Here is a 14578-nt window from a genome sequence, read left to right as displayed (position 1 = left end):
GTGGAAGACTAGGTGCACAGAACAGGCTTCCTTGTAGGTATCCTAATCCGTTCTTCATATAGCCAATGCCGCATCACAGATTCACTGAAGATTTCTGGCATCCTCCAAAATCTCAAAGGCTTCTTTGTCAAAGCTTATGGAGTGCAGGTGAGCACCCACCAATCCCAAGAATATGATAGAAAAGTATTTATTTATTTTTTAAATTGTAGTTTTTATTGAGAGAATTTTTTTACAGAAAATGAAAAGATACAGAACTGACAAAAGACAAAGAAAGTCTGGAGCACACCGTATTGGAGAGACTGATATAACCTCATGGTGGCTACAGATATACAGTAGCAGTCAAAGGATAAAAATAAATAACTAAAAGAAAACAAAGCAAAACAAAACGCATAAAGGAAATAAACAACAGAAAAGTATTACGTAAAACAATATTAAAATAAAAAGAAAGACTGAGAGACATCATATATGTCGTAATGCAGGGGTTGGGGTCTTGAACTGGTGCTTCAATAACATGACTAATATCTGACAAAAGAGGGTTACATACCACTATATATTTCCTCAAGAGATAAGGTAAGCTTCGAGTGGTTGTTGGGCCAGCAGAAAAAGACTTAAAGTACCGACAAGATACAAAACATTGGGGAGCGAGAAGGTCAGGGAACACTAGGAGATGGACACCGACCGGGTGGCTAGGGGTACCAAGGTAACCTGTGGGAGCCCAAAGGTCGAGGCATCCCATGGGGCCCAAATCACGCCAAACCGGTCAATCCCATCTTCCACCATAGCCGTCAAATGTTCCATCCTGCGTATGTCCTTAATGGTTTGTATCAGCTGAGTCTGGGTTGGGGGCTGAGTAGACAACCAATTAGAGGGGATAACTCTTTTAGCAGCAAGCAGCACATAGGAGGCTAATTTATTAGCTGCCTTCCCCAACTCCGGGAAGGGAAGGCCTAGGAGAAGGTGGACAGGATCCAATGGAATGGGGGTGACAAAAATCTGCTGGAGCATGTGAGATACCATGGACCAGAAAGGAGTAATTAGAGCACATTGCCAAAAGATATGATAATGCGTTCCCTTGGTCCTCCCACACCTCCAGCACATGGGAGAAAGAGAGGGGTCATACCGATGAATAACCTCGGGGGTCCTATACCAGAACAGTAGGACTTTATATGCTGTCTCTCTCTGTGCCACGCATCTGGAAATTTTAGAGGTGGAGGACCAAATTCTGGACCATTGCGGGAGAGTGATTTGTTGATTAAGGAGCTGCGTCCATTTGTCCATGTAGGAGTGGGATAGGGCAGTGAGAGAGGACCTCTTCTGGAGTATATGGTAAATACTAGAGATAAGCTTTGCTTGGTAGGGGCCCTGGGAGCAGAGCAGCTCAAAAGGCGTCGGTGTGGTGAGGGAGAGAGAGGGGGAGAGAGTTGAAAAGTAGTGAGTTATCTGGAGGTACGAATACCGCATGTGGTTTGGGAGTTGACTGTCAGTTTGGAGGGCCGAAAAGGGCTTAAGTTTACGCGTGACAGGGTGAACGAAGTGGCGGAGTTGGAACAATCCCTCTTTAGCCCAGGGAAACATACAAACATGCGATAGACTGTCAGGAACTAAAGGATTAAACAGCATATTAGAGAGGGGGGACAGGGTGATGACAATGCAAATTTGGAAGAGCAGGAACGCCACAGTCTAAGCGTGAACAACATGGGACCCAGGCAGAGATCCAGAAACTCGGGGTCCCCCATTGTCCCCGGCGACCACGCCAAGGAGCAAGGATGGGTCGGATATAGGGAACCCATCTCAATCTCCGTCCAGCGATTCGGAGGTCTCAGGCAGGACCAAGACACTATCGGGCGCAAATGAGATGCCAGATAGTATTTGTAGACGTCCGGGGCACCCATGCCCCCCTGATCCTTGGGGGCAAAAACCACCGAACCGGCCACTCTATGGGCCCTGCCATTCCAAATAAATTTCAAGAACCAGCGCTTAAGCAACTTAATCTGTGACATCGGGATGGGGACAGGCAAGGTTTCAAAATAATATAACAGTTTTGGCATGATGGACATTTTTAGCACATTAATTCGGCCTATCCAGGACAGAGGAAGGGAGGTCCATCGAGATAACATACTGTTGATAGACTTAAACAAAGGGATGTAATTGGTCTGGTAAAGGGCGGAGTAGGAAGTCGTTAGCTGAACCACAAGATATTTGAGGGACGATGTGCACCATCGGTAGGGGAATGTATTTTGCAGACGCAGAAGTTCCTCCGGGGGAACATGGAGGGGGAGGGCCTCCGTCTTTGCCGTGTTGACCTTATAGCCTGATAGGGAACTAAATTGAGTGAGTAGGGCATGCAGGGAAGGGAGGGAAATGTGGTGACTGGTCAGAGTAAGGAGGACGTCATCCGCAAATAAGGATAATTTATACTCCCTTTGCTGCATGGGTACCCCCTTGATATCAGGGTGAGATCTGATAGCCTCTGCCAGGGGCTCTAGGCAGAGTATAAAGAGGAGCGGGGAGAGAGGGCAACCATGTCTCGTCCCGTTTGTCATAGGGAATGTTTGGGAGGTGAAGGACAGTAATCGGACCTGGGAAGAGGGGTTGAAGTATAGGGATTGTAGTGCGGAGAGAAAGGGTCACCGTAGGCCAAATCTAGTGAGGGTTGCGAACATGTAGGGCCAGCTTAACCTGTCAAATGACTTTTGGGCGTCCAGACTGAGAATCAGGGCGGGGCGACAAACCCTGTTCAGCATGTCAATTAGGTCTATAGTTCACCGGGTGTTGTCACCCGCATGTCTGGTTGGAACGAAGCCCACCTGGTCTCTGTCTATGAGTTTCGTCAGGAATTGGGACAAACGGTTGGCAAGGATTTTTGTAAATAGTTTGTAGTCTGAATTTAAAAGGGCTATAGGTCTGTAGTGGTCTGGTAGGGTTGGGTCCTTGTCCTGTTTAGGAATGACCATGATGAAGGAGTGAAGAAAATGTTGGTGAGGGGACTTACCTAGAAGCAGCGAGTTATACAGGGTCACTAGATGAGGCGACAGGATGGGGAGGAAATGTTTGTAATAGGAGTATGGGAGGCCATCTGGACCTGGAGCTTTGTGGGAGGGGAGAGCCTTAACGGTGTTGTCCACCTCATCCTCTGTAACGGGTGCGTTTAGTATATGCAGATCCGAATCCGACAACTGGGGGAGCTTCAGGCCCGACATGAACTCCTCAAAAGCAACCAAATCAAAAGTAGGATGTTGTGCGGGGGTTAGGCAATTATAGAGTTTGTTATAGAAGTCGCCAAACACCTGGGTCATTGTCTGGGGGCAGAAAGTGGGGGACCCGTCAGGGAGTTTGATGTGGTCCGGGAAAGCGTGATAAGGCCTAGGGTTAAGTCCAGAAACCATCATCCTGTGGGGCTTATTCGAGTACTCATAGAACTTTTGTTTAGTCCACAGGATTGATTTGTCTATGTGAGACATGTCTAGGGATTTTATACGGTTCCGCAGGCCAGTGACCGTGCGCAGCCGATCCACCGTGGGGGAGCGCAGCAGAGCCCTTTCTGCTCTGTGAAGCTCTAGGAGCAAAGAAGTTTTCAAGAGAGCCGCATCTTTTTTCCTTCGAGAACCGAGGGCAATACATTGCCCCCGGAAGAAGGCCTTGTGGGCCTCCCAGAGGGTGGATGGGCTGGGCACGGAGCCTTTGTTCAGGAGAAAATATTCGGTCAGGGCCGCCTTGATTTTAGCATTGGTTTCAGGGTGCTTGAGCAGGGACTCGTTGAGTCTCCAGTGACATTTCTTGGGGAAAGCAGCAGAGAGGCATAAATATAGAGTCAAGGGGGCATGGTCTGACCAGGTTATCGCACCCAGGTCAGATGACACTGCGTGAGATATCAAGGGGGCCGTAATAAAAAAAATAATCCAGTCGAGAGAACATCTTGTGAGGAGGGGAGTAAAATGAGTATTGCCTACCTGAGGGATGTTTCAGCCGCCAAGCGTCGAACAAGTGGTGTGTACGAATAAGTTTCCTAAAGGAGGTAGCCAGGGTGTGAGAGGCCGGGGGGGGGAGTGAGATTAAATAGAGATCGTCTGTCCCGGGCGGGAGAGAGCATAGCATTAAAGTCCCCCCCTAGAACTGTAAAGGGGGAAGAAAGCTTATGCAGACGTGCCAAGGCATCTGTGAGAAATTTCACCTGGCCTGAATTGGGGGCGTAGACGTTCATGATCGTCATAGGGTTAGAGAGGTAGGATCCCTGCAATATAATATAATGACCATGAGGATCCACTTGAGATGACCTAACCTGGAGAGGACATGAGTTTTTTATTAAAATTGCTACTCCAGCTTTACCCGAGGGATCCGATGCCACATAAGACACCGGAAAATGTTTAGATGCGAATCTAAAGGAGCCCCCGGCCCGGAAGTGCGTCTCTTGGACTAATATCACATCCGAAGGCCCTAAACTCCCTCAAGGCCAGCCACCTCTTCCTGACGGAGTTCAGGCCCTTTACATTATAGGAGACCAGTTTCAAAGCCATGTCGCGTCGGGGGAGTCAGGCCAGTGATAATGCAGGTCAAGGGGCGGAGGCCCAGACACAACACGGCTCAATAGGGGGCCAGGGAGGGGCCCCAACCTGCCTATCAGCACATTATAATTAAAACAGATATTGCTAACAATAGAGTTAGTTGCAACATGGAAAGAAACACCTAAGGACTTATGTAGACATAAAATGCACATAACAGTTATCGGCAAATGCATTAGAGGAAAAACCCCAATAAAAGCGATAAAATCAAAAAAATAAATGAAAAGAAAATAAAAAATAAAAAAATAAATATAAAAAATAAAAACCAAAACACCAAGAAGACATCATAACAATAGTATGAAAAAGAGAAGATACATATCAGTCCCCAAAAAAGGGGGTATGCGTGCAGGCCCAAAAAGGGGGCCACTGAATATAGTGATGCGGAGAAACCATAAGGCCAGGAAGGCCTAAAAAAAACAAAAAAGGTCAGCAAAAAAAAAACCTGAGAGAGTCAAACCCCTCAGGGGTCCTTGGCCGCAGCAGAAGGACTTGGTGGGGAGCATGGCAGTTCCCAACATGGAAGGGGGTCCGTGACGTCCCGCCCCGACGATCCAGAGAGGTCGATGGCATTGTAAGGGTTCCCCATGTCCTCCGTAACAAAGTCAGTAGCCGAGGGAAGCAAACATAAACTTAAGTATAAAGCAGAACCTTAGAAAAAACAGCCCAACTGGGATCTCTGAACCAGCAGTGGAACCGCGCAGGGCCGAAAACCAACTGTAGAGGCATACCTCACTCCACGGGGAGGGGGGGGGACCAACAAAAAGGTCGCAACCCCCTGTGTGAGGCAACAATAAAAAAAAAAGGGGGCAAATCCCGAGGGGACCCCGACAGGTCTTCAGGTGGGGGGTCTGGAGCGTTGAGAGCATTGGGGTGTGGAGTAGGCCCTCGATCCTCTTCCTCTCACCGGGGTCCAGATCCTGGGAGGAAGAGAGTTGTGTCTTGGGGTAGTGGGAGGTGCTTGGTCAAACTCTGCAGGGAGCGGGGGAAGGCCCAGCTTCTTGAGGAAAGCCTTCCCTTCCTGGGGGTCCCGCAGGGTGTGCTGGGCCCCTTCCATGGTGACACTCAAACGGAAGGGAAAGCCCCAATAATAAGGGACCTTGTGCTCCTGAAGGTGGGATGTGATGGGTCTCAGAGAGCGACGCTTGGCCAATGTAATGGGAGAAAGGTCACTAAACAGTTGAATTTTATCCCCCTTGTACTCAATGCTGGACCTGTTGCGCGTAGCCTTGGTCAGGGCCTCCTTGCTTTCATAGAAGTGGAAACGCACCACTATATCCCATGGCCTGGCCCCCGTAGGGGGTTTAGGAGCCAGGGACCTGTGGGCCCTGTCCAGGCGCCAGTCTATGTCCACTATGTCCGGGGCCAGGGTGTTGAAGAGACCTAGAAGATACGGCCTGATGTTATTGTCAGCTATCTTCTCAGAGACACCGCGGATCCTGAGGTTTTGGCATCGTTCTCTGTTCTCGAGATCCTCCTGTTGGAGTTGTAGTTGGGAGACAGAATTTTTAAGAGTAGCGTTTTCCTCTTCAAGGGCCTGCACATAATGCAGAGTCTCGTCAAATTTTGTTTCCAGGGTCGCCGTGCGTTCTCCTAGGGCATCTATTTCCCCCCTAAGTTCTCTGGAGATCCTTCCCATCTCCTGGGCTATGTCCCTGGTAACTTGCTGCGCCAGGGCCTGGAGCTTGAGAGCCATCAACTCCGGTGTGAGGGCCTGCGGAGGGGGGGAAGGCGGGGGCTGTCGGGGTGACCGCTGCGAGGAATCCTCCGCCATAAGCGCACTGACATAGTCCTTCGGATCCCCCTGTGTAATCGGGGCCGGGGATGAGGGCCTAGTTAGAAAGCGATCCATATTGGAGGAGGGCTGCGGGGGACGATACGCCGATCGCTGATCCCCGATTTTTCCCATGAAGTGCCTGGGAGGGATGAGGAGAGTCGGAGGCTTGCCCCTGGATCAATCTGTGCTAGCGTTAGCTTTACAGGGGCCGCGGATCGCGGGACGGGACCGTAACTCACGGATTAAACATCCGCCATCTTGGAGAGCCGCGCTTGCGACCTAGTAGAGATGTTTAAGGCATAAATCAGGTTGGTAGAAGGGCGAATGAAGGCCTTTGGGTGTAGAGGAAGGGTTTGGGTGGTCCAAGATGGCCACCGGCTAGGCCAAGGCCTCAGTCTCAAAGTGTGGAGGTGACCGTGGGGCGGGTAGGAGACCTTCCTGGGGTGCCCAGGCCCTGCTGTGGCGGGGTAATATGTCCTTTCCCCTGGGGACAGTAGTATTGGCGCTGTAGGGGAGCCAGACAGGAGATCCTCGGCTGGCCCTGGGTGTAGCAAGATGGCCGCCGGAGCACACCTCACAAACCTTTGATCCGATTGCCTCTCCGGTGTCCTTTGCTCGGCTCCCGTCCTCCAGCGGGGGGGCCCCCGGGGACTGAGCGGTGCTGCGTGGTGCCGAGATGGCCGAAGGGCGGCCCGGATTCCGCTGTCCGGTGATTGCGGGGACAGAGTAGGCCACAAGATGGCGGCGCCCGGCCTGATGTGTAGCTCGCGGCCACGGGCCGGTTCACGGTGCCGAGGCCGGCCAAATACCGCCCCAGCCCGAAGCAGATGTGTCCCACAAGGGAGATGGGTGGTCCAGCGGGCTCCCAAAATGTGTCCTGAGAGAGGATGGACACGGATTAGGAGAGGCGCCAGTGGAGCTCCTCTCTAACACGTCCCTCTTCTTCCGCTGCCGGCCACGCCCCCTCCGAAAAGTATTTATTATAATTGAAATAGCGTGCCCCAGAGTATGTTGGCATTTTCACTTGAACGTGTTTTCTACCAAGGTTTCTATACAATTGGGAAACTTGAGTCTTTTCCCATTTTCCCAAATTTATCAGTCACCTTTTCCCACATGTCTTCCATTGGTTCAGGCAATATGTAACTCCTCCCACAGTACTAAACAGGTTTCCTGGGCCACGTTTACCACCACGCTCACACCCATTAGAAAGTAATGGTGTAGGGATGTAAATGTTTGTGGCCTAAAAAAATTGACCATAAAAAATTACCATGGAAAAAATTTGAAAAAAGGTAATTTAAATGTATATTTAAATAATTGTTATGGGGAAAAACAGTATAATTTCTGTAAAAAGAAAAAAAATGTGAGATAACGTACAAAAAAAGGATAACATAATAATTGAAAAAATATCGAAACAAACTTAAAAAATTCAAAATAAATACATGTGACTTTCACATAATTGCATAAAGTACTTGAGTGTCGCCAGAAGACATTCCAAAGGTGACACGTTCATTCTCATCTGGGTGTCAATGCAAGTTAGACAGGGTCACAGACTCTCCAGAAGATCATCAAAGCTTCCTACAGACACCTTATAAAGTTGAAGAAGTTGTCAGGATGATTCAAAAACGTAATGTATAAATTGGCAAAATATCTCAAAGATATGTGCTGAGCCATCAACAGATGAATCCAGTGCCAACAAGCTCTGGTTCTCTCATGCAATTCTCTCCATCTTCTGATCCTCCACAAAAGCATCAGCAGGAGTATTTCCTCAATCATGTTCATAACTTAATCCATAGTGAAAACAGCCAGGAAAGACACCTCCTTGATAAATACAATGCTCTCTCTGCTCTCACAAGATGCTCCCAAAATTAAATATTAACTCTTTTAACAATACATTGTGGGAATTTGGGAATGTAGATGTTGTTACTTGCCAAAAACGCCTATGTACGCAGATGTGGCTAAATACGCATAATTGTGCCAGGTTTCAAGGTATATGTATGCAACTGGTAAGGGATAACTCAAAGATAGTAAACATTATGTATGCAGTAGCTTTTTTGAAATTACTGATTCAATGTCTGTTCAGCTGGCTGTGAAAAATGATAGCTAAAGGTATTTGCATTGCAACTGCCCCACTGCTGTGGGCCACTTTTTAAGTCTAATGCACTTTAGTAAGTTTAATGTGTCATAAAATATAACCAATGATGCACTCAGAAACTGCAGTCAATTCAGGAGTCCTAACTATGTCATATGGCAGTATTAGAACTCTTTGCTTGACAGCAGTTTGCAGAGTGCATATTTGGTTATACATTATAACAATTGAAATGGAAGTGTTACACCACTGCTAAGAGAGCCAGATAAAACGTTTTTACAATAAAAGTGTGCGGGGGTAATCTAAAAAGTAGCTAACATGTTTCAGGGGTCCAAGGGTGTCCCCTTCATCAGGGCTTGAGTGACAACACTGGGAATAAACTAGAAGTTAACTGGCCCTTTAATGTTGTTTTTCCAGCATAATGACAAGCACGTGCCTTGTCAGCAGCTGATTTGACATAGAGTTTGACAGCATGTGTTTATTCACACTGGGAAAAAAATAGCATTAAAGGTACAGTTAACGTCTAGTTAATTCACATTGTTGTCAATCAAGCCCTGGTGACGGGAGCACTCTTGGACCCTTGAAATGCATTGGCTACTTATTGGCTTGCCCCCCTGAAATTTATAAGAATAAGTTGTATCTAAACCTCTTAGCAGTGGTGTAGTTTCAGTTTTTATTACATTACACTACAAGCCAAGGAGACCATGGAGATCCTCTGGGGTATAGATGCTGCCTGCCCGTCAACAAGATCATTTACATCAACTTCAATACTTTACAATAGCAATACCAGTAAGATAACTCTACAGGTCCAGTGCTTTTTTCCTCTTTCCCAATCAGTACAATGCAGGACTGTGGCAATACAAATAAATACATTTTGCTGCCATTTTTCACCCCTGACTGAACATGCATGGCCCTAGGTTTGGTTGCTTTGGGGGACTATACTTTTTGCAGTGTTTTTTTACCTTGTCCTTGTTAGTATATAAGATCAAGTATATTAGGCCACTCATCTCTAACTTGCAAAGGAATATTTTAGTCCTATGTTTCAGTTTTGTGCATAGCTACCTACAATTATTTTATATGGATGGATACATTGAATTAATTTGACTTTGTGCGCTTCTTATAATACAATTATGTGAACTAGATTTAGCAATTTAAACATTTAAAATAGCTTGAACTATTACAGTATAACTATTTCAACTTTCTCTGGGCAGAAGTAGTCCTTAATCCATATGGTGATAGTCTCAGGTCTCAAGGCTTCCAAACTTTCTGCACCCTGGCCCCCTTCTCCCCAGGGGGTTATAGAAAAAGTCCCAAAAGGCTTATCTTGCAGAGGCACCTAGTTATTACTGGGCAATTTGAAATTCCTCTTTTACACTTCATAGTATGCAATCCGTATTCTGGAAAGCCATAGTCTATATATGTTTTAGGGTCCAAAATGGCCTAAATGGTAACCAAAATATGTGCTTGGTATGATTTTGACTTGACTTTAAAACCCAATTTCTTGTCCTAGTATTTTTTTAGGGTGTCCAACAGAATAAAAACAAACAGTTAAAGTGACTGTACCAGCAAAGAAACATATAAGTAAAATTTCTTGCTATATAATTATTCCAGAAATGTGCAAGGCATTTGTGTCATTAACATAAAATCAGCCCATACATTTATCTTGAATTTCAAAGAACAAAACTCCTGTTATTTTATCTGTGAATTACCAGATGCAGAAAAGAAGTCACCATCTCAAAATGTGATATTTTATCTTGCCAATCTTTTGGAGCTAAGTACTAAGTACGGTACTCATATTTTGTATAATATTACCATGGTAACTCAGTTTGGAAGCAAGCTATGATCCATATGAAAGTAAAGAAAAAAAGCTAACGAAAGATTTTTGACAGCAAAGGTCATGGTTAGAGCATAGAATGTTACTCAGAGACTTACCTGATCAACATGAATATTTATTAATCAAAGGGATGCGAATTAGTATTCTATGACTGGACTGTATGTCTTTTAAGCTAGATGGTTTTCTAATGCATTTTGAGTTTTATGAAAATTTTCATTCTGAATGAGTTATAACTAACTAATAACTAACAGTAGATGATAAATTATTATTAAGAGACATGCAAGCGTGTTGCTGTATAAATGTATAAAATTCCCAGCCCACTTGCTCTACACTCTACTGATGTTGTGATTATAAGAAAAAACCTCTGTGGTACAAGTGGCCCATCCTTTTATAATCAGTACTGGTTCTTGAACATCCTAAATTCCAAAACTTGGAGAGGATGCCTGGAGCAGAGGACTACAGCCATCAGTTTAAACCTTTGAGGATAGAAAGGAGCTGTCACATAGAAATTTAAAGTGGTCGCAAAGGCTCAAGGTTTTTTTTACCTTCATGCATTCTGTGTATGTAAAAAAAAAACTTTCATGTAAAGAAGTGTAGCGGATGACATTTTGTCCAAAATGTCATACACTTGTAAATTTAGTTTTTGCCTCAGAACAGTAGGGGTTCTGAGGGTTAATTACATAGGTTGGCCTTAACATCATTCTGGCCAGGCTGTGTTTGGAAGTTCTGCCTGGTCAGGTGAACGGTGAGGTGCACATGACAGGCCAGAACCAGGCCTGGTTGGATGTTTAGGTATCAGCCTTCTCGGAACCAATTGGTGGGAGTGTCGATGCCCGCTGAGGAGTCTGGGAAGGGGTACTTAAGAGGTGTTGGTCATGTGTTCAGGGAGAGGAGTTCGTGAGACCCGTGTGGTCTGTTCTGGTTCCAGGACCGGGGTAGCCCCGTGACACATGTTTGACATTCCGGTCTGGGGTAGGGATACGTCTGTTCCCAAGTCTCGGAAATCTGCTGGTCTGAGGCGCAGTAACTGAGGGAGGATTCAAGGTGTCCCTGGTGTGTTCTCGGCTTGGAGAGGCACCACAGCTTGTGGAAGTGACCAGGGAGGACTCTTCGGTGGAGGGCCGGCAAGTGTCATCCTGGGAAGTGCCTGGTTACTAAATAGGGAAGTACATTGACAAATTCACGCTTTTCCAGAAAAATTGAGGATACTGGAAACGTTCCAGGTGCTGAGGAAAAGGTTCCTGTTCACCTTTAGTTACAAACTGTATACGTTCATAGGATTGCTTCAAGTTTTGAGTCAACATGCTGACTGCCATGATCTCTGGCTAGAGATCTGTTCAGCCTTGAAGTACCCAGAAGAAAGAAGAAAAAAAAAAGAAATTGTTTCTTTGACATATATTTTTCTCTGCTACATGACATACCCATGCTTGGGCCTAGGCGCTTGGCTTTTATACAAGTTTAAGTAAAACCAATAAAAACACGAAAAAAAAAAAAACCCAGCTGCGAGTAGCTACTCTCTGGGTGGAATTAGAGACTTTGCTAGACCTGCAGTTCAAGGTGCCTGAGTTCTTCACCCGTGCCCTCTGTTCCCACAAGAGACTGTGTTATTGGATGTTACTACTGTAAAATAAAACCTTTGTTAAAGGACATCATATGTGTCAGTGTTCAAGTTGTTGGGTATCTACCCTGGGAACCCCTAGATGTGGAAGAGCAGGCCAAGAGAAGGTAACTGATAAGCCCAATAAGTCAAGGCCGCCCAGCAAGTGTTGTGACTGCTACACATGGGGGCTCATCCGGGATTTACAGTTACCTCACAGTGCCTTGGAACAGAGGGTGAAGAATGTTTTTAAACTGCGCCACAAAGATCAGCGCCATTTTGGAGAGACTTTCACTGAGGTGCATAAGCATGGGAGGAGCTTGTATCAAAAGCCTGCGAAAATACACAGGAGCCAGCGCCCAGTGGGAGGAGTCCAGGCTGATCTTTTCCCTGCACAAGGCACAGCGTGAGTGTGTGTTGCGGAAGGAAGAAGTGAGTTTGTGTTCTTGGAGCTTGGAGAAAAAATTCCTTGGAATGTACCGTGTACCAGGAGTGCAACTGGTTCCAGGACACAGGATGCCTATTGGAAGGGGTCCCGTGGGAACGCAGCCACTCGGTTCGGTGTTCGCTGGCTGCCACAGGGGCGGTTCATACTCTACACTACTGGAGATGTCGACGGCCTGGGTATGCTGTGCGGAAAGTGCGACGGTCTGGTCGCCAACCCTCGGCCATTCTCTAGATGTGGCAAGTGTGGAGTATATGCTTTCAAGGGGGAACAGCCGATTGGGTCACCAAGGGCCTACCGCATGGACTGGGCCATGGGTATGATAACCAATGAACCGGCTGTTTTCGCTCCTTTGGTGAGGCCTTCCGCAAAGGTGACACCTGTCGTTGTTGATGTTCCTAAGGAAGATGCTGCTACGTCTATCACAGAGACTGTGGAGGAAACCATTCTGGAACAGATGGACACTGCTTCTACCATTCGGAAGTCACCATGCCTCCACTAGAAAAGGTAAAGCGTACAAAGTCCTCAAGGTACCAAAGGCGCTTTGGAAAAGGCCTTTTCACTGGAGCTTTGACAGATTTCAAGCATGCTTGTTATACTGGAGCTACGGTCGGCACATCTACAGTGATAAAGTTATAATATGCAGACCGGATAAAGAGAGCGACATTTACTTCATTACTACGGTTGATGCTCAAGGGAAACATCTAACTCTACCTGACCCAAGGTTCTATTGGTGAACTGTTCCTGAAGTCAAGTCTTTGAAAAGTTTTGCAGAAAGAAAAGGGAGAAGAGTTTCTTTGTGTCTTTAATTTTTTCAATGTTTATGCAAACCACAAAGACTCTGGGGTAGTTAGATGGGTAGTCTACAGGATGCACGTCGAGTTCTTCAGGCTTTTGGCCCATCGTGTTCACTTGTTAAGGTACTTGCAGTTACAGCGGTTCTGACCACTAGGTGGCGTGAGTCGGCAGAAAAATAGTGGTAATAGGCAGAGACTTTTCTTTCACCAGCAATTAGAGTATGTTAGAAGAGACAGTTCATATGCTTGTGAAGGAGGAAATTCCGTTGTGTTAATGATGGAATGTTGTTCTTCAAAACCACAGTGTATAGTGTACAGTGTTGCCTTTTGTATTATGTTTTTCTTTCAGGATGCATCGAGATCGGCTGTCAAGGTCACCGGAGGAGTCTGCCTTTAACCCCTTCCCATCCGGCCTATTGTAATATGATGGTTGAGTGGAAGCCCTGTTATCCTGGGAGGAGGTCATATAACATTCTCCCAGGATAGTAAATTTCCCATGGGATGTGCTTCGGCACAATCTGTCACTCATTGTGTTCCCTGATAGTCTCTTCTTCAGATAATCTTATTATGTTGTGGGTCTGCTACACACGCACCTTGTTTTTGTTGATAATGTATGTAGTGCATTACTGACAAAAATATTGATCATTTTCAGCACCATGGCAGAAATATGCAGGGTCATGAAAATGGCGTGATTGGGGAATTTTAAACATCACTGTGGGTGTTATTTACTAAAGGCAAATCCTCTATGCACTGCAAAAGTGCACCTGAAACTACACTTGGAGTGCAAAGTGGATTTGCCTTTAGTAAATACCACCCATTGCCACAGAAAACAACAACTTTACTACAAATACTGCTTAAACCTTTTTATAACTTAGCGTTTTTGTGTAAACAGGCATGTATCAAAGCATAACATACAGTACACAGGAACTTACAAAGTTCAACTTTGAAAAGTGTAAACAATATCAGACATGAGTATGTACAAACTGTGCTGATATTGCCTTCATCAGATGGGGTGTCACCCCTGGAAAAGCCAAATTTGGAAGATGCACACAAATTGAGAATCATAAAGTGGCCAGTTTACTCTTGTCCCCATGCCTAATGTCAACATGTGCTATCTCTCATCATGGGGTATCAATGTCCGTGTTTTGAGGGTGCAACCCCTCATCTCAGCCACTTTAGTAGCAAGGGAGGGGTTGCACCCACAAAACGTGTACATTGATCCCCCATGATGGGAGATAGCACATGCTGACACACTGTGTGCATCTTCCAAATTTCTCTTTTCTAAAAATATAAAAGTGTTTTTTTTTTATTTTAAGTGGATGCTAGCTAGTTTTGGGTGTTTCAGACTCTCCCTAAAACATCAATGATGTTGTTAATTTTTTGTTGAACATCATTGATGTTTTTCTGTATAAATCGCAATTGCACCCCATTATCTCCCCAATGAGGATGTGGGCACTTTCACTGGTAAAATGCGATTTTCTTCCAC

Source organism: Lithobates pipiens, unplaced genomic scaffold (genome assembly GCF_037356315.1).
Source record: "Lithobates pipiens isolate NorthernLeopardFrog02 unplaced genomic scaffold, aLitPip1_a1.2 Scaffold_25, whole genome shotgun sequence".
Classification (NCBI taxonomy): Eukaryota; Metazoa; Chordata; class Amphibia; order Anura; family Ranidae; genus Lithobates; species Lithobates pipiens.
The sequence above is the reverse complement of the archived record's forward strand: the minus strand, read 5'-3'. Positions refer to the sequence as shown.